General features: G+C 34.5%; 1 pseudogene; it reads right to left on the bottom strand.

Moving 5' to 3' along the window:
* LOC112826378 (hydroxyacylglutathione hydrolase, mitochondrial pseudogene) overlaps window positions 1–21,279 on the bottom strand; it is a 137,019-nt pseudogene that overhangs the window by 98,883 nt on the left and 16,857 nt on the right.

The raw sequence follows: 21,279 nt of genomic DNA, 5'->3' as shown, positions 1-21,279 counted from the left end.
AACCATTTGCAATGACATGAATGGAACTAGAGTGTATTATGCTAAGCAAAATAAGTCAGTCAGAGAAAGACAAATACCATATGATTTCATTCATATGTGGAATTTAAGAAACAAAACAGATGAACATAGAGGAAGGGAAGGAAAAATAAAATAAGATAAAAACAGAAAAGGAGACAAATCATAAAAGACTCTTCCCTATAGAAAACAATCTGAGGGTTGCTGGAAGGGCGGTGGATGGGGGGATGGGCTAAATGGGTGATGGGCGCTGAGGAGGGCACTTGTGATGAGCACTGGGTGTTGTACGTAAGTGATGAATCACTATATTTTAAACCAATACTACACTCTATGTTATCTAACTTGAATTTAAATTAAAAAAAGAAAAGAAATAAAATATTTGCCCTAAAAAATTAAACAAATAAGACAGAGACAACCAAGATTAATATTCTACATTTTAGAATTGTGTAGCTCTCAAAAAAAATGAATAGAGTTGGCCAGAGAGAATTAATTCCCAAAACATATTTTCTTCTCTGGTTAGCACAGAATCTACCAGATGCTTACAAAGTACTTTTCTTTTTCCTTCCTGATTCACTTGGCATTAATTTGGCAACCTGCTTATGTCTTTTATTCTGCTCTTCACAACTTATAATATCTTGGCCACATACAATTTTTAGCATTAAATTTTTTGTTCATTTCCCCCCACTTCCTACATATATTTTATAGTGATGTATGATACAGCCATGTAATTCTGAGGTTTTATAAAAGTATAAAAACTCTTCAGATATTTGGCTTCAAAAATGAATACATCTAGGGGCGCCTGGGTGGCTCAGTTGTTAAGCATCTGCCTCAGGTCATGATCCCAGGGTCCTGAGATTAAGCCCCACATCGGGCTCCCTGCTCAGCGGGAAGCCTGCTTCTCCCTCTCCCACTCCCCCTGCTTGTATTTCCTCTCTCGCTGTCTCTCTCTCTCTGCCAAATAAATAAATAAAACCTTAAAAAATAAACAAATAAAAAATAAAAATAAAAATGAATACATCTAAAAACATTATTTTCACAAATTTAGATACGTAACTGTTATTTTTAAAAATACAAATGTTATTTATAATAACAATTATTTCTCACTACTTATAATACATATTTTCTAAATTCTATTATTTAAAAAGTCAAATTATCTTTTTGTCTTCATATTTCTGGTGAAAACCTACATGGTCAGAATATATCACAGAAACCATACATTTTTACTGAAGTCAATTTACTAGTATTTTTCTTTATTGAGATAAAATTGTATTAGTTTCAGGTGTACAACATGATAATCATTTATATTTGTATATATTATGAAATGATTAACATTCATTACCACACGAGTACAATTGTTTTCCTTTGATAACAGCTTTTAAGATCTACCCTCTTACCAATTAGTATTTATGTAAAACAATTGAAAGTATTTTCATTTATCTGTTTTATGTCTTTTTAAAGAATTCACTAATAATTTTTTTTACTTTATGTCTGGTTTTTTTGTGTGTGTCAACACTAATTTGTATATTAATTACTATTCTTATACTTTGGACTTAATTTGCTAGGCTTTCTCTAATATTTTGAGTTGGACATTTTTTCTAATGCATTCATTTAAGTAAAACTGATTTTTGCTAGTGCATACATGAGCCCATAGCAGTTGTCAAAATATTTAAATCTTTTTGTTCAGATATATTGAAACCTATTGCCCTAGCCACTACCCCTCAGTTCACACAAGGCTTGAGGCATGTATACTGCTTTCTTGGACCTTCTATCTCCACCAGACAGGCCTGGAATTGGAGTGAGGCAAATTATGTACTTACCCAGGGGACAATATTTAAGAGAAGTCCAAAAAACTCAGATTTAAGAAAATAATATTTCATGCCATGTTAAAAAAAAAATCAAAATAGATGTTCATTATCTATGGAGAACAAAATATCAAGATGTTAAGTTAGAACAATTATTGTTTGCTTGTTTTAAGACCCTGCCATAGGAACATTCATTACCAATTAGCTTGAAGTTCTCAGTCTGCAGATCACCAGCTGGATGAGTTTATGAATGTTAATATAGACATACAAACAGATTGAGCAACACAGGGCATTATAGTTAGTCAGCCATATTTTTTTTAATTGTAGAGTTTTTTTATTAGTTCCTTTCCACTTGATTCAAAATATGGGAGAATATTTTGATAAGCCCATAGAGGGGGAGCAATTTTCCTTTTGCCTCAGCAGCACTGCCTTCAGACCTACATCCTAGGGCCAATCAATTCCCAGTGTCCTGGGAACCCCTAAATTCTTACTTCCTAGACATTGCCATTTGCATTCCCGAAGCACTTTACACATATGACCCCAAGAAGCCCCAGGTGGGCAACACAGGAACATCAAGTATCTCACTGGTAGTCTCTCACGCTGACCACAGTCTCCAAAAGTCTGCATAGTAAGAGTGAGCCTGGTATCACTGGCCGCAGAGTTTGCACCCCGGGGGAGGAAAAAAGCCTATCTGGCTTCCCCTCCTCAGTTTGGTTCTGAGAGATTCTAGGAGGGCCAGAAAAGCCCATGGCTGGTGTCAAAGGGCCACCACTGGCTTTGGCCAGGCACTGTGGGGTCTACTGCCATAGTGAACACTCCAGCCACAGGAGTAAGACCACAAGTACTGAAGGAGACTTTGGTGTGGTCTGGGGCCACGAACATGAAGGACGTGGGCTCGTGTTGAATTTTAAGTCCATATACTTGTCCTGGATCATGAAAAACTCTCAAACATTAACCTATCATAGATATTAACTCTATTCCTATTAATACATATGGAATTAATGTTTATACAGCATCTTCCCTGTGCTAGACATAATTCTAAATGAATACTAACCCTTTAGAATGAGGTAATGTTCATCATCATCTTTATTTTAAAGATGAAGAAACTGAGACTCTGATGTGTCATTTCCCACTTGGGTGGTGGAGCAATAGAGCCATGTTCTCAATTATCCTTTGATGCCACATGTCACCTGGCCTGAAGAATTAAATGAGAGTCCAATCCATGATTCTCAAGATGTGTTCAAAATGGAAATACTGGTTATATAAAGGTTTCAGACAGTATTAGAAGCATTATAAACCCAATGAAGGCTTCCATCAGTACAATTGTTCTTTGATAGGAAATCTTTTGTTCCTTTCTGGGTGCTTTTTAGGACTTCTGTATTTATCTTTAACATATGTGTAGTTCAGAGAAAGTAGAAAAAGAATACAGTAGCATCAACAATGTCATTTTTTTCTTGAAACTCTTTATCAGAGAAACTTTTTCTTGAAACTATTTATCATTCAATAATGAATTTAATTGGGGGTAGTCATTAAAGACGTCAGTGTTTTTCTCTAAAAGAAATCATGGCAAGAATGGAAGAAATAGTAAGAAAAAGATTCTTTAAACACAACACCATACTAACATTATCATTCTAAAAATCAACAAATGATTTGGAAATTGCTAGATTTCCAATTATCAATGGATGATTTCAGTATAAACTACATCATGTGGTAAGCAAATTTGAATAATATAAAGTTTTGTTTAAAGAATGAAAAGGCATATATATTTTAAGATTTAATTCATATTTGGTTTTAAATTGGTTTAAAAATCCAAACTGGTTATTAAATAGTTTGACTATCACACCAACATTTAAAGCTAAAAATTACCCTACTGTTTATTAAATTATCATAGTCTAGCATTGACCAGTTTTAAATACTCCTCAAATTAGTGTTATTTGTTTTATTGATTTCCAAAATCAATTATTATTTAGATTTAAATATATGATATATATATATATATATATATATATATATATATTTGGTTTCTTGCATCTTACTGCTTTCTGGTTCAACTTCTTTCTGAAGTATATATATGGTAACTCTTTGCATGGAAATCATATAATTTGATTTTTTTTAAATCTGTGCTTCATTCCTTGAAATTCTCTGCATTTAACTCTCACTTTTCATTGATAGTTTAGTTACTTTCTCCCACAACATTGGAAATATTTCATGTTGTTCTGGTCTCTCCTATTGCTATTAAGAAGCCCTTCACTATTGTTTTTCACATTGCTTTTTGTTGTTGTTTCAAATTGTTGTTTTGTAGATAGTCTCTCCTTTCTTTCTGGGTACTTTTAGGGCTTATTTATTTGTCTTTAGTGTTCTGCAGTTTTACCATAATGTGATTAATTATGGCATTTTAAAAATTCTGCTCAAAATGTGGAGTGTTTTCAATTTTAAGATTCATGTCTTTCCCCAGTTCAGAAAAGAATTTTCAAATACTGCTTCTCTCCCATCATCTCCATTCTTTTTCTCTGAAACTGAAAAAGATTCTAGAAAAAATAAATACTTGATTTTCAATAATAGTCCAAGCTCACAATAAAGGAAAGTAAACATGCAGGGACCAGCAATGAAACTGAAACTTTTTCTCTAAAAATGGTGTATTTATTTTTTCCAGAATCTTTTTTTTTTTTATGGGGAAAGATTCTGGCCAGCCTGGTCTACCATTTTGCCAGAATCAGACAGATTTCTTTTTACGTTATTTTAAAGCAAGTTTTCTTCTATACTTGGGTAGCCGCCATCATCCCTAATCACAGAGTAATTTGCAATGAGGCTTATTTCTGCACATGGGCCTGAAACTCTTTACATAGAAAAACACCATAATATACACATGCAAAAGAGAGTCAGATGGTGAGAGGAGAGACAATTTAGCATATTTATAACTTGCTCATACTAATGGGCACAGAATTATGTTGAGAAGACCTGTGGTGAATGCCAACAGAAGCTGGTCTGAGAGTGGGGACTGTCACAGGAAAGCCTGAAGGGAAGGGTATTATGCTTCAGAGGTTGGTATGAGGTGAGCGCATTGATAGAAAATAGTGCTTTTAAAAGGGAATTTTATTGGAATCTCTTAGGGAGCTTCATAACAATAACCATTCCAGGGTTTGCAAATCCTTTCATGTGTTCAGCTGGGCCTATGACTCTATGTTGTGATAAGCACTCCAGGTGATTCCAAGCAATGGTATATTGAGTGGCTCTGGGGAACCACTAGGAACATGCATAATAAGAAATTAACAGTCGGGTAAGAAGGGACGCCTGGGTGGCGCAATAGGTTGAATGTCCAACTCTTGGTTTTGGCTCGGGTCAGGATCTCAGGTTTGTGTGATCGAGCCCTGTGTCCAGCTCCATGCTCGGTAAGGAGTCTGCTTAAGATTGTCTTTCTCCCTCTCCCTCTGTCCCCCAACACCCCCCCCCGCTGCTCTTTCTCTAAAATAATAGATAAAATCTTTAAAAAAAAATAGTGGGGTAGGGAAACTGGTTAATAAAGTATTTTGAAGCCTCCAATAAGGAATCTTTGCTTTCTCTAGATGAGTGACAGAAAGACTGAAAATGTCAAAAAAGTCAACGTGACATGAAAACAGGGGAATGTAACATAAATATATCAACAGCACAAACTCAGTAACTATTGGATCTGCTTCGATATCTAAGACAAAATATGAATTACACTCCAAGGACCAATGTTACACAGGGCTTTTTTTTGTAAAGCCAGTGAACTAAGAATGGTTGAAACCATTTTAAAGGGGGAAAAAAAAAGAAAGAAAGAATATGTGACAGAAATCATACTTGGCTCCCAAATCTTTAAATACTTAGTGTTTGGCCTTTTACAGGAATGTTTGCTGAGTCCCTGAATTTAGACAGACTCAAGGTTTTCCGTGTCACTGTGGCAAATTAGCAAGGTTTCAGCCACAGTGTGATGGGGATAATATATATGGAGAGGCAGCTGTGTCTGAATGAGGCAAAAGCAAAGTAGAGCTAGACTAGAAGTCATGGTCAAAACCTCCACCAAACAAGATCATCAGAGCATTCAACACTGAGAGTGACCAAAGTATCTTCCATGGCATGAGAGCAACCTTTATAAAATGAGAATTTAATCATGTTCAAGTTGAAATTCTTCATTAATTTCTAATCCCTTTAAGAGAAGGTCAAAACGCAGCATAGTATGCCAAGCTCTTTGTGACATATTCCAAATTCACATTCTTCATGGTGTCATAACTGATCCACCATAATTCATTCCCATGAAACTCTCTGAGATCCTGTGGACATAAAAAATACTTCCACTTTGATTTTATTTATGTATAAATAATAAAGTATATAGTTTAAAAATCAAATTATGCATGTGTCATTACGAATATCAACTGTTCCAAACTCTATTCCCAGCTCCCCTCCAAAAAGGTCTATGTTCCTTTTTTCCTGAACTTCCTTCTATAATTCTAGAATTAGAATTATTAATCTAGAATTTTCTCATACTTCCACTTTCTAATTTTCTGTTAAATATTTCCACTTAATTCTAACTATTGAGATCAAGATTTAGCACTTTTCATTATTCACTTTTTGCACACAATCCTTTTCCTTTCTCCCAATATTATTTTACCGTTTTGATAGTGTGTGTGTGTGTGTGTGTGTGTGTGTGTGTGTGTGTGTGTGTAGGCATATAGCTTACAATCTGACACCTAATCCACATGTCCTTCCTTTTACAAAGCTTTATTACTTCCTAGAATTTATAATTGCCTCATTTTTTGGTTGCTGAATATTCTGCATTTGTAACAAAAATTTTTCCTATGCAAAACTGTAACATACCCCAAAGAACTCCATATTTTAGAGAATCTACTAAATCCATTTCTATTTTCTTGGAGGCATCCTCCTGGAACTTTTTATTATCTTGTACAAACCTTTGCAAATTGCTCACTAAGTCTTCTGTATGGCTCATTTCCATACTATTTGTCCCTCCCCAGTTTTTGAGAATTCACCTGCTTCTCTCCTCTCTTGGAGTCCTTGTTTTATTAAATATTTTGCAAATACATAGTATGGATATCCAGCTATCTGCCCTGCTGTATAGCTTTATTTTCCACCTCCAACTGTCTAATGCTATATATTTTATCATGTTTCTTTCCTCTGTATCTTTTTCTCTTTTCACTTATTTTTGTGGCTAATACCATCCAGAAGCTGCTGGAGAAATAGAGCATAGAGGAATATTTTAAAGAACTCATATCCCCAAAATATTTTTATGCAAGCCTCAGAGTATGTTTGGATATAGAATTCCATATCTTTTGCCAAGAAATTGAAGGTCTTACTATTTTCTAATTTCCTGTACTGTTTTTGAAAATTTCAAGGTCATTCAGATTCTTTTATAAGGGAGTGAGTGATTGTCTTTCCAGAATTTTAGGAGCTCCTTTTTATCCTGAATATTTTGAAATTTCATACTTATATAGATATATATTTTTTTATTTTTTTTAATTACTATGCCAGGAACTCAGTAGGCTTTTCTGTTTGGAAATCTATATTCTTCATTTTGGAAAATATGTGTAAAATGTTTCTTTGGAGCTTGTGCCTCATATTTAATCTTTGTGTCTTTCTAGAACATCTATTTTTCTGATGTTGGACATTTTAGATAGAATCTCTGATTTTCACATCTCTTTCATTTTTTATCTCTTAGTCCTTTCAATCTACTTTCTCGAAACTTCACTTGATATTATCACTTAAACCTTCTGTTCATATTTTTTAATTTCAGATACAATACTTTAAAAATATCTTCTTCTCTGGTTGTGAACTTTGCTGAGTGGTTTTCTTCTTCTTTATGACTTTTAGTTATATTTTTGCCTCAGCTTCCTGCATTGCTTTATTTCCTTGGACTCTCCCTTCCACTTTGTTGTTGTTTATTTGATTTGTTCTCTATCTTTCATTTTGGAATATTTCTTCACATATCTTTGATTTCTTGGCTACCCACTCATACTTAAAAGTGAAGCTTAAAAAAGCCATCTATAATTCCATGGGCCCCTGTGGACATGTAGTGGCTTTCACCGTAGGATAATCAGACAGGAGCCCATTTGCCCTGTGTGCCTTCTAACTGCTGACATTATTGTCTTCTGTCTGTCAGTGTCTAGGGAAGGATCCTCTGCCAAAGGAAAACTGCCACATATCTAAGGGGTGATTTGGGGAGGAGTTGTGATGGTAGCGAAGAATATCTCACCATTCAACCTGTACATTCTCACATATTTCTCCAGTATTAAGCTTAACTGCTCACTCTCATCCTCCACTGAACCTGTGTGCTCCAAAGAAAAGAGTTGCTCTGTTATAAGTTCTGCAGTGAATGACCCTGCTGTCTGCTTCTTAGGTACCTGTGATAGAATAAGCTTTCAAAAAAAAAATGTTGGGATATGTGATAATGAGAAGTAATAAGCAAGTGTGAGGATGAGAATCTAGATAGTTGTGTTAGAATTTTAGAGATGGATTATGTTAAAGAAAAAAAAACAGGAGCAGAAAGGCTAAAGACAGGGTCACAGATTTGATGGAAAAGTGTAAACTCTAGTCCATGAGCAAGAGTTAGGCCTGGAGACATGGGAAAAGGTTGGCTCTGTCAGGAAACAATCATGTCTCACTGGATTGGTCAACAGAGACTCCTCAGGTACCTAAATTTGTTCCAGATGGAGATAGGAAGGGGTGAAGTGTGAATCAAGGTTAAATCTGATTCTTCCTATAATATGTGATCTTTTGTGGTTAGTTTATTGTCTCAGTCACTGCATCTGAGGTCCTCAGAGTTGCCATTATCTGTTGTGAGCTAATTCTATAATTAGCAAACTATCAGGTGAAAAAATGAGTTAGTATCAATAGGAGTCAAAACCAGAAAATGGAGAGTTAGACTAGTTTTATGTGTTAATAGATGGGAATTTACTACTGGAGTAAGTAGGATGTTATTCAATCATCCAACTAAACAATCAGTGTGGTTTCTGTCTTATTTCTAAGCTTTCTAGAACATGGATCTCTCTCCAAATTTATAGGTAACGATTTTGAGGTGATCTGGCATAGTGGCTGGGATGGACACCATCTAAATCTGATATTTGCTCTGAGTGACTTGATTCAGTTGAGAAATTTTATTAGTCCCAGACATTCAAGGCCTTTTTAAGTTCCATTTTTCACTTTGGGGGGATAAAAATAATCTCTTTTTCAAAATATGCAAGGCCCCAATTCCTGGACTTTTTCATTACCTTTCATTTCTGATTTTTAAACAGCCAATTTTTTACCAAGCTCATTTTCTCTTTCCTGCAATACCTTCCCAAATGCAGCCAACAGTAAGCAATATGCACTATTATGGTACTGTTTTCCAAATGTTTCCCTTGGAGCCAAAGACAGAGTAAGCATATTATCTGCATTACAAATTACAGCAGGTGAGAGTTTTATTAAATGTTTTGCAACAACATAACATGAATATGTAGCCATCTGTCCTAGTACATCTTTTTATTTGCCACCTCCTGGTGACTAATACTATATATTTTGTATGTTGGCTATAACAAATGTTATGTATTTTGCTTTTTTTCCCCCACAGTAATGTCCGATCTCAAGGTAGTAATTACTATGTAGGTAATGATAACACATAGTCTATGCTATGGTAATGATTACATTTTGAAATGTTAGTGGTTTATGTCAGTAAAGGTTTATATCTGCCTCACATTACAGACTGAAGTAGTTTGATAGGCCAGATTCTCCCCAAATGATGACTCAGGAATCTGGGATCCTACCATCATGTGTTTCCAAAATACTGAAAATACTTTACATTCAGCTGCATTAATTAGAGAGAGAGAAAATATGTAGAAAGTTACATAGGGGTCTTTAGAGACCAAGCATAGATGTAACATACAATAGTTACCCAGTCAAATAGCCTCCCCTGATTGCAGGGGCCCCTGGATATGTGATTTAAATATGTATACAGAAGCAAATAAAAACAGTTTGGTAAACACAGAAAAAAAAAAACACTTACTAAAAATGATTTAAACAATGAAATACCTGAATAATCCTACAATGATTAAGAAATTATAGCAGTAGTTGAAAATCTACCTACCAAGAAATTTCCATGTATCAGTCAGAAGAATAATTACAAACAGGCAAATGCAGAGATTGGAAAGGTTGGTAGTATTTCCCAGTTTGTTTTTGGGGACTCTTATTACCTTGCTATTAAAACCTGACAGCAAAAGTAAGAAAATGGAAGCTGCACAAGTTACATATAAGAATAGTTCCTGGGTGGCTCAGTTGGTTGGGCGACAGCCTTCGGCTCGGGTCATGATCCTGGAGTCCTGGGATCGAGTCCCGCATCGGGCTCCTGGCTCAGCAGGGAGCCTGCTTCTCCCTCTGATGTTCTCCCCTCTCATGCTGTTTCTCTCTCTCTCTCTCTCTCAAATAAATAAATAAAATCTTTAAAATAAAAGAATAGTTCAGATTAGAATATATTGTTAAAGATAATTCAGACATATATACAATGATAACATATCTTGATCAAGAAGTGGTCTGCTACAGAATTCCAATGTTTACATTAGAAAATGGATTAATATTTTCACTTCATTATCAGATAGGGAAAAATCATATGTGACCATTTCAAAAGAAAAAAAGATATCCATTTATGATAAAAACTTAGAAAACTAAGAATAGAATGGAATTCTCTTAACCTTATTATCATTATTTATAAGAAGCTTGACAAGAAATACCATATTTGTAAAACATTCACAAATACCATATTTGTGAAATATTTCCCTTTGAGATTATATTGATGAAATCTTGAAATCTTTTTTTTTTGAGATCAGGAATAATAAAAAATGGTGTTATCACCATGTCTATTAAATAGTTTTACATTATATTAGTAAGCAAAGGAGGAAATCATCAAGAAATGTGCATAAATATTGCACACTGAAGATGATATTGTGTATACAAAAAATATAAACAAATCTACTTGTAAATTATTAGAAATAATAAAAGGGTTAGGTATCTATATACAAAACCAATATATAGAAATCAATTGAATTTTTAAATATGATTTTATTATAAAATGAAATAAAAAGAAACCATTTATGATAACACCACAAATGAACTATACAGAAACAAATCCAATAGAAGATATACAAGACCTTTGAGAAAAAAAAACAGTAAAGGTTTTTAGAAAAAATTTGAAGCATATACATGGATAAAGATATATGCCACCTTCACAGTTTAAAAATGGCAAAAAAAATGATGTCCATGTTTAAGACAATCCAAGTTAAAATACAGATTTACTTCTGTTGCACTTGATTACCTGATTTTAAAATGTTTATGGAAGTGCAATGGCCAAGATACCATTGAAGAAAAACAAAATGGGAGATCTTACTCAACCAGGTATCTCTCCTTATATTTTATAATTATAGTAATTAAGACAGCTTGACATTACTAACAGGATAGGTAAATATCCAATGGAATGGAATAGTATGCTCCAAAACAGATTTATCCTATAAAAAAGCTAACTTATATACTCCAAATAAATGATGTCAAGAAAATTGAAGAAATGTGAAGAAAATTGTGAAGAAATTCACAACTCATACCATATGAAAAATAATTCCTGTGGTTTGAAGACGTAAATGCATGAGTCAGAACTGTAAATATTTTATAAAAATTAAATATAAGAGCTACCAGTGTAGCTCAGTGGTTTAAGCCTCTGACTCTGAATCTCAGTTCAGGTCATGATCTCGGAGTCATGAGATCAAGCCCCATGTTGGGCATGGAGCCTACTTAAGATTCTCTCTCCCTCTCCCTCTGCACCACACACCCATGGGCTCTTCCTCTCTATCTCTAAAAAAAGTAAAATAAAATAAATGTAAGAAAATGGATTCATAATTTCAAAATATGGAAAAATTTTTCAACAATATGGGAAAATGCTAATGTTAAAGAAAAAAATTGATAAATTCAACGATATAAAATGAGGGACTTCTGGTCATCACCACATACTAAAATGAGTGAAAAAGAAAAGAAATGGCCTAACTTGACTATACAGTTCACAAAGTAAAATATTTAAATGCTCAAAACCCACAAGAAAACATGCACAACCATGTTGAATTATTCATGGTATGAGAATTAAAAACACATCTGATGGACAAAAATTTAAAAGTCTGACAATTAGAAAAGTTGGCAAGCGTGGGAATGAACAATATAACCCAAATGTACTGATGGTGTCTGTATAAATTCACATAAACACTTTGAAGAATAGATTGTCATTATTTAGAAAAGGTGAAGATGTGGGTATTCTATAATACAACAATTTAATTTTTGGTATATATCTTAGGAAAAGTCTTTTCTGTATTTGCACCTTGATACATGTATAAGAATGCTTTGGGCAGCATACTTTTTAGTACACAAGAACTGACAATAAGAAAAACAAACCACAAATCCATAAATAATAGAATGAGTTTATAAACTGTTGCATGTTTTTATAATAAAAAATTGTGTGCAATGAAATAAACACACCATGATCATGATCCCCTATAGTATCATGTATTAATATCACAAACTTACAAAGTTCAAAAACAGACAAATTAAATTATATAGTTTGGGAATCCATACACATTTGTTAAAACTATAAAGAAATGTTGGAGTGCCTGGGTGGCTCAGTCGGTTAAGCATCTGCCTTCAACTCAGGTCATGATCCCAGGGTCCTGGGATCAAGCCCCCTGTCACACTGGGCTTCCTGCTCAGCGGGGAGCCTGCTTCTCCCTCTCCCTCTGCCTGCCTCTCTGCTTACTTGTGATCTCTCTCTGTCAAATAAATAAATAAAATTTAAAAAAAACTATAAAGAAAAGCAAAAAACTGGTTTTTACAAATTCAGAATAACAACTATATTTAGGAGAAAGAAGTTTGGAGGAAATTTGGGGGAGGGATGCTAATTATGTTCTCCTTCTTGATGTGAGTAAGGTAATATATATTTTAGTTTCATAATGATTTGATAAAATTATATATCTATGTTTTAGTTATATTTTTGATACATGTCATAGTAAGCAATTAAAAATGAAAAAGAATTCTAAAGATATATAGAGAAGTGTTTTTAATGTCATGGTAATTAACAATCTAGTTGCAAATGAGGAAAACAATCTAATCGCAAATGAGAGCAGAAAAAAAGATTGACCTTTTTTTAGTCAACTTTCTTTGTTTTTCTTTGTGTTTTGTGTTTAAGTGTATATAATGTGTCCCAAAGCACATGTCAGATCTGCCTGTTTCTCTGGGGTAATGTTTCTTAAATTTTATTGTATATGTGTATCACCTTGAGATCTTGTTACAATGCAGAATCTGAGTCAGTTTGGGGTGGAGCCTGAGATTCTAACAAGAATGTGTTCTCTGCTGCTCGTCCAAGGATAACTCTTTCAAGGAACAAGGCTCCCAGGACACATGACTGATACTGGATTAACTAGAATTCAATTGTTAATTTGTAAGTAAGATGACCCTAGATTTTTCCACTCAACTGGGACACATTTGAAAGTGAAATGGAGCTGTTATTAACAACGGTGCTTGCCACAAGGCATAAACAGGAACTTGAGCTAGAACGTGGGACATATGTTCTATCTTTGAGTTACAGTGATCTTTTATGCACTCTACAATTTTAGTATATTGCATTCTAGGAAACTGAGCACCATAAACCCTCCTTCAATATTATACCAACATTGTGCCCAAAAAGAAAGAACTTGAAATGTATTATAAGCATTCTGAGGAAAGGCCTTTGAGTTAGTGAGAAGTTTGTATTTTGGAAAGTGCACAGTAGAGAAAAAGTTATGCCCCAGTTGAAGTGGGTGGAAATTTCCCATCTGCTGCTAGCTAGACAGTCTGGACCTCAGATTCTTTTTGCTTCTGAAACACTTGTAAGACATGATTTATTCCATTTTAATAATATAATCACTCCTATGGCACGGGATACTGTTTAGTTTTATCTCTTTCACATGTTTATGTTTTAAACTTAAAGTGATTTTATTTCTATCTAATTTTCTTAATTCTATGACTTAAAAATTATTTATAAATCAACATTTTAAAGGAAAACAATAATTACCTGTGACTCAACACACTCAATATTTTTAGGTCCCATAAGGAAGGTTTGTATTTTTATAAGTAACTCATAGTATATTTTGGAAATCTTTTCATTTAGGGGTTTTTATTCTGAGGATAAGTGTAAAAAATAAGTGTTGGGGTTTTCAGTGACTTGATTAATTTATTCATAAGAAGCTTTGTTGAAAATTATAAATATTTAAGAATGACCCAAAGCTCCAAGGGACAAAACATAATGAGCAACAAAATAAGAAACAACAGTGCATTTTTATAAAGTAAAAAGAAGTATCACACACACAGTCTGAAGTTATGCCAATGAAAACTAATGCATGAATTTCAATATATCATAATTTATACAATATTTCATAAAACTAACATTAGGGAATAAAAAGGGTTAAAAGATGACAATCATAATTAAAGTGAAAAAAACTAAAAATTCCTTTTATCTTTGAAACACCAGGCCTTTCCATCTTATCTACATAGTGAAATGTCATAGTGAAAACTTTACTTCCGCCAGCATGAAAGAGGATGCTGATGAGCCTCCTTTAATATCTCCATCCATATTCATACACAATGTTTTTAAGTAATGGAGATGAATGATTATGGCTTAAATAATTAAAAAGTTAAAAACAATGAATCATATTCAGTACCAAGAGAGTTTAAACTTGAAGTATGATTCTTTTGATAATGACATATGGTTTTCAAAAAAATAGCAGAAACTGACATTCTAGAAAAACAAAACGAGTGATTCACACCCCGGCAAAATTTAATATCACTTCCAGGATATTAAATGCTTCGTGTGCCAAGTTAGTCATAGATTCTGGCCTTAACTGCAGGAGGCACTACTGATGTTCCTCGTTTTTCAACTTTATTATCATTATTTTTTAATTCTTGTGAATCCATGAAAATTTATTCACATATAAAGAATTCATAATGAAACAGGCTTATCTCATCTGATTCATTGATTCTTCATGGAATTGACATAGAGACTTGGTGCAGAGAGCTTCTAGAACTAACTCCCAACTAATACAAAAAGAAATTCTTTCTAAACTATTGACATTATTTACCTTCGCAATTGTGCAAATTGCCAGGAACTGGGGATGTTCTACCTCCAATGCCTCTGGTCAGGCTTTTGGATGTCCTTATTTATTAAACAATCCATTCCACTCCGTTTAGCAAACATCTCTCAAGCATGCATACCAGGACCTATGGTAATGGTGAAGGATTAACAAGACAATTTCTTTCCTTAAGAAGCTCACACTCAGGATGACAGACAGAAAAGTGCACATCACAACAGAGTTTGACAAGCGCTAGAAAGAAGTAGAAATAGGTTCTAGAATAGAAGGAAAAAGGAGTTCAGGTCCTGCCACTTTTAACTGAAATCACATTCTCCATGATGTACTTATTTGGATCTATGCATACATTTTAGTCCATAGGAAATCAAACATCTCTTCCACATGGCTAGTCTTTAAATTTTGTTGCTGCTGTTGGTTGGAGGGTTTTTTTTTTCCTCTTTTGACCTAACTGGACATCAATGTCACCATCTCCTACTAAATCTCATCACCTCCTTTTCAGATAAAAAGAAGTCTGAATCTTATTTATTTTCTCTTGAATATACTTTTTTGTTTCATGACCTCCTTAAAATAAAATTTACAGAATACTATTTCATGAGATGAGTAATATAATTCTATAAACAGAGTTTAAGATATTATTACATTTTTGGTAGTTAGTATCATAATGCTATACTCAACCAATTTTTCTCCCCTCATCTATTTTTTTACATACAGCAAGGCCATATAAATGCAGTGAATTCTTGTTTGTTTGCTTGCTTTTAAAGAATAATGATTTATCCCTATTAGATTACAGCAACACATTGCAATCTGTTCAAATATTTTGAATCTAAATTCTGATACCAAATATTTTAACTCTCCTATCAGATTAAGAGATTTGATTAGCATTACTTATATTTTTGTCCAGACAATAATAAAAGTGCTGATCAGTATAAAGTGAAGAACAGGGTCTCCTGCAGGAATAGACATTTTTCCAAAGAAGACATCCAGATGGCTAACAGATACATGAAAAGATGCTCAACATCACTCATTATCAAGGAAATACAAATCAAAACGACAGTGAGATATTACCTCACACTGGTCAGAATGGCTAAAATTAACAACACAGGAAACAACAGATGTGGGCAAGGATGTGGAAAAAGGGGAACCCTCTTACATTGTTGGTGGGAATGCCAACTGGTGCAGCCACTGTGGAAAATAGTATGGATGTTCCTCAAAGTTAAAAATAGAGCTACCCTACAACCCAGTAATTGCACTAGTAGGTATTTACCCAAAGGATACAAACATAGTGATTCAAAGGGATACATGCACCACAGTGTTTATAGCAGTATTATCAACAATAGCCACTTACAACTATGTGAATGGAGCTGGAAAGTATTATGCTAAGTGAAATAAGTCAAAGGTAAATACCATAGGATTTCACTCATATGTGGAATTTAAGAAACAAAACAGATGAACATAGGGGGAAGAAAAGAGAGGGCAAACCATAAAACAGACTCTTTTTTTTTTTAAAGATTTTACCCATTTATTTGAGAGAGAGAGAGAGCAAGCACAAGGGGGTGGAGGGGCAGAGTGAGAAGTAAGCTCCCCGCTGAGGAGAGAGCCCAATGTGGGGTTCAATCCCAGGACCCTGGGATCATGACCTGAGCTGAAGGCAGATGCTTAACCAACTGAGCCACCCAGGTGCCCGAAAACAGACCCTTAACTATAGAGAACAAACTGAGGGTTGCTGAAGGGGAGGAGGTGGGGGGATGGGCTAAATGGGTGATGGGCATTAAGTAGAGCACTCGTTGTGATGAGCACCGGGTGTTGTATATAAGTGATGAAACACTAAATCCTACCCCTGAAACTAATATTACACTGTATATTAACTAACTGGAATTTAAATAAAAACTTGGATGAAACTAAGAAAGAAAAGGAAAGGAAAGGAAAGAAAAGAAAAGAAAAAAGAAAAGGAAAGAAAAGGAAGAAAGAAAAGAACAGGGTCTCCTGGGTTTCTAGTGTAACATAAAATAAATGTCCCCAGGGAAATGCTTACTGACTGCCTGTTGCTGAAGAACCAATTCCAACTTGGGGAAATATCTACTACAAGGGCCCCCAGCATTCTAATCAAGACTGAAATTATCATCAAAGATGGAATCTATTTGCATATATTTCCATTTCTATCATATTCTGTGTTACATTCAGTCTCTGTTACTTTGTCTTTACATATACTTCTATTTTGTTTCTGCCGTGTCTATAGTGTGTAGTTCACTTCTCATCCCTGCTCGGCCACCTCGTCTTCTTCTGAAACTTTTCCTTCTTATGTATGTACCAAAAATATATGCATCAAATATTATCTGTCTTTAACTCTCCAGATTGACTTTGGATTTAATGAGCTTAAGATTGGTCCACATCTGTGTCCCAACCTCTCAGTTCCCCCATACTTGTTGGTTCCAAAGGTACAAATGGTAAATGGTAATAATTTTATTTAAGATGTATTGAGTATTTGATATGTGACAAAGACCTTTCTAAGTTTCCTCTGAATATTTTCATTTAATCTTAATAACAAACTTATACCGTGGATCTATTAACAGGCATAGCTCTGAGATATTGCAGGTTTGGTTACAGACCACTGCAATAAAGCAACAGGCATAATAAAGCAAGTCAAGTGAATTTTTTGGTTTCCCAATGTACGTGAAAGTTGTGTTTACCATATACTGTAGTATTGGTGTAGTACTAAGTGTGCAATAGCATTATCTCGAAAAAATGTACACACCTTAATTAAAAATACTTCATTGCTAAAAAGGCTGGCCATCATCTGAGCTTTCAGCGAGTTGGAAAAACTGACCACAGATCACCATAACAAATGCAGTAATAATGAAAAAGCTTGGCATGTTGCAATGATTACCAAATTGTGACAGAAACATGAAATGAGGGAATGCTCTTGGAAAAAAGGAGTCAACAGACTTACTTGACACAGGGTAGCCACAAACCTTCAACTTGGAAAAACTGCCGTAACAGCAAAGCGCAGTGAAGTGAAGCACAGTAAGAGGTGTGCTTGGCCATTTCACAAAGAGGGAAACTAAGGCATTTGCCCAACATTATGCAGTTAATAGGTGGACCAGGAGAATTAAAGGTGATCCTTTGACTGCCATTCTTAAGATATAATTATTCAACCAGTTATAATTCACAAGATTATTCTCTGTCAAAGATATTTAAAGAAACCTTAAAAAATGCTTTTAAAAATCAATACCTTACTACATGCACATGAATGGCTAAAATTAAAAAGTCTGGCAAAACCAAATGCTGGCATTTATTTGTATATAAAATTTTTAACATATATAAATAAAATCATATATATCATATACCTTCACTATGACCAGAGAATTTCATGCCCAGGCATTTATTGAAGAAAATTGAAAAACTGTTTTTAAAAAGGTTTTTAATGAGAATATCCTTCTCAGCATTGTTTTCTAATAAAAAACTGGACACTGTCCAAGTGTTTATCAATAGGAGGATGAATAAATGAACTGCAATGATTCATACAACGGAATACTACTCAATAATGAAAGGGAAGGGCACCTGGGTGGCTCAGTTGGCTAAAGCTCTGACTCTTGATTTCAGCTCAGGTCACAATCTGAGTCATGAGATCAAGCCCTGAGTCAGGATCTACACTCTTTGGGGAATTTGCTTGAGTTTCTCTCTCTCCCTCTCTCCTTTGCCCCCCACCAAAAACAAATGAGTAAATCTTTTAAAAAAATAATGAAAGGGAAAAATATCTGTTTATGTCTTCTGCCCATTTCTTGAATGGATTATTTGTTCTTTGGATGTTGAGTTTGATAAGTTCTTTATAGATTTTGGATACTAGCCCTTTATCTGATATGTCCTTTGCAAATATCTTCTCCCATTCTATGGGTTGTCTTTTGGCTTTGTTGACTGTTTCCTTCACTGTGCAAAAGCTTTTTATCTTGATGAAATCCCAATAGTTCATTTTTGCCCTTGCTTCCCTTGCCTTTGGCGATGTTTCTAGGAAGAAGTTGCCGCGGCTGAGGTCGAAGAGGTTGCTGCCTGTGTTCTCCTTTAGAATTTTGATGGACTCCTGTCTCACATTTAGGTCTTTCAACCATTTGGAGTCTATTTTTGTGTGTGGTGTAAGGAAATGGTCCAGTTTCATTCTTCTGCATGTGGCTGTCCAATTTTCCCAACACCATTTGTTGAAGACACTGTCTTTTTTCCATTGGACATTCTTTCCTGCTTTGTTGAAGATGAGTTGACCGTAGAGTTGAGGGTCCATTTCTGGGCTCTCTATTCTGTTCCATTGATCTATGTGTCTGTTTTTGTGCCGGTACCATACTGTCTTGATCATGACAGCTTTGAAATAGAGCTGGAAGTCCGGAATTGTGATGCTGCCAGCTTTGCTTTTCTTTTTCAACATTCCTCTGGCTATTTGGGGTCTTTTCTGGTTCCATACAGATTTTAGGATTGTTTGTTCCATTTCTTTGAAAAAAGTGGATGGTATTTTGATGGGGATTGCATTGAATGTGTAGATTGCTCTAGGTAGCATTGACATCTTCACAGTATTTGTTCTTCCAATCCATGAGCATGGAACATTTTTCCATTTCTTTGTGTCTTCCTCAATTTCTTTCATGAGTATTTTATAGTTTTTCTGAGTGCTGATCCTTTGCCTCTTTGGTTAGATTTACAAACAATGAATCATGGAACACTACATCAAAAACTAATGATGTAATGTATAGTGATTAACATAACAATAAAAAATTTAAAGAAAAAAATTTAAAAAATAAAAAGCACAGAAATTACTGATGTTAATAATGTTAATAAAGATCATGATACTCTGTTTTAATTTAGTACAAAATGAAATGTTTTTCAGAGAACTTTTACTTGAACAGATTCGCAGGCATTTCATTAAAGAATAAATAATTTCAGTTACTTAAAAAAAATAATGAAAGGGAATGGGCTTCTGATACATGGGAAAACAAGGAAGAATCTCACAAAAGTTATGCTGAGTACAAGACGCCTTTCCCTAAGTTAATGTATACCAAAGTACTGACATTCCCCATTTACTAAGGAAAAAGGAAATTATACTTCATGCTGTGGTTTGTTCTTCATGAATTCATAATGGACCTTAGTACTTGCTTCATTCTTCTCAGATATCCAGTACTACAAAACAACCTAAATATTTGAATTCAAGTTCTCATACATGTCATTTACCTCCTTTTATAAAATGGGATTATTTCTCTGGTTCTAGTCATCTATCTCATTCTCTGTGTTTTGCAATGACTGAGGAACCTGGTTCTGAACATTCTTTCTCTCTGTACTCTGCTGATTTTTCTGACCTGGAGATGTCCTGATCGGGGAGTGCTGGAGCCCTGTGCTATCTTCCTACCTGCCCAGCTACCCCGGGATGTAAACAGCCTCCTATCTTCCTCTAACATTTGCAGTGAGACAGATTCCTCTTGTGAATAGGACAAAGGCAAAACGGCAGTTAAGTTGTTCTGTCAACATTATACCATCTGTTCCAAGGAATGGAACTCGCTCTTCCTTGTTCTTCTTGCTGTTTTCAACCTAGCAAAAATGTTCTTTTTATTGTTGCTAGCATATTTTGCAAGGCTCAGATTTTTTCTTATTAGCCTCCTTATTACGGTTTCATGCAACTCCTAGATTTGTATTTAGGATCACTTTTCCCCTGCTTTTTTCTTTCTAAATATACAATCACTAAAGAACTCTCCAAAGTCACAGAGATTTCTTTAGATACTATCACATTTTCTTCTCTCGAGACTTTTTTTTATGCAGGCTCTAACCATGGCATTCCCCACCATTTTTCTAAGGTTATATATTTTTTTCCTAAAATTAAAACAAACAAACAAACAGATCAAGTTGGAGACTTGAATGATTATGTCCAGTTGAAATTAAAGTGAACTATGAGAACAGAGGAAGGCTTTCATAAATATACTTTTCACCACTCCTCTCTGCTCAAACCAATGATGTGATATCTATCTAAATTTCTATCTAAAGTAGATAAGTAAGTTTGTAAGTTTATGGTTTCTTGTTGTTTCTTCCTTCTTCCTAACAATGACTAAGGAATTTTTTCATTGAGATTTAAGTACAGGCCCCTATAAGAATGGATCTATGAATTGTTTTAGCAAATTAAATGCACAATATTTTAATATATTTTAAGCAAAAAAAAGGTATAATGATGTTAATCAATTCCTGTTTCTTCAAAACATTTATTTATTTATTTGAGAGAGAGAGAGAGAGAGAACAGGGGGAGGGGCAGAGGGAGAGAGAGAATCTCCTGCACTCTCCCCACTGAGCAC

Source organism: Callorhinus ursinus, unplaced genomic scaffold, assembly GCF_003265705.2.
Source record: "Callorhinus ursinus isolate GAN/ISIS: 27379988/994484 unplaced genomic scaffold, GSC_fseal_2.0 scaffold7, whole genome shotgun sequence".
Taxonomy (NCBI): domain Eukaryota; kingdom Metazoa; phylum Chordata; class Mammalia; order Carnivora; family Otariidae; genus Callorhinus; species Callorhinus ursinus.
The sequence above is the reverse complement of the archived record's forward strand: the minus strand, read 5'-3'. Positions and strand labels throughout refer to the sequence as shown.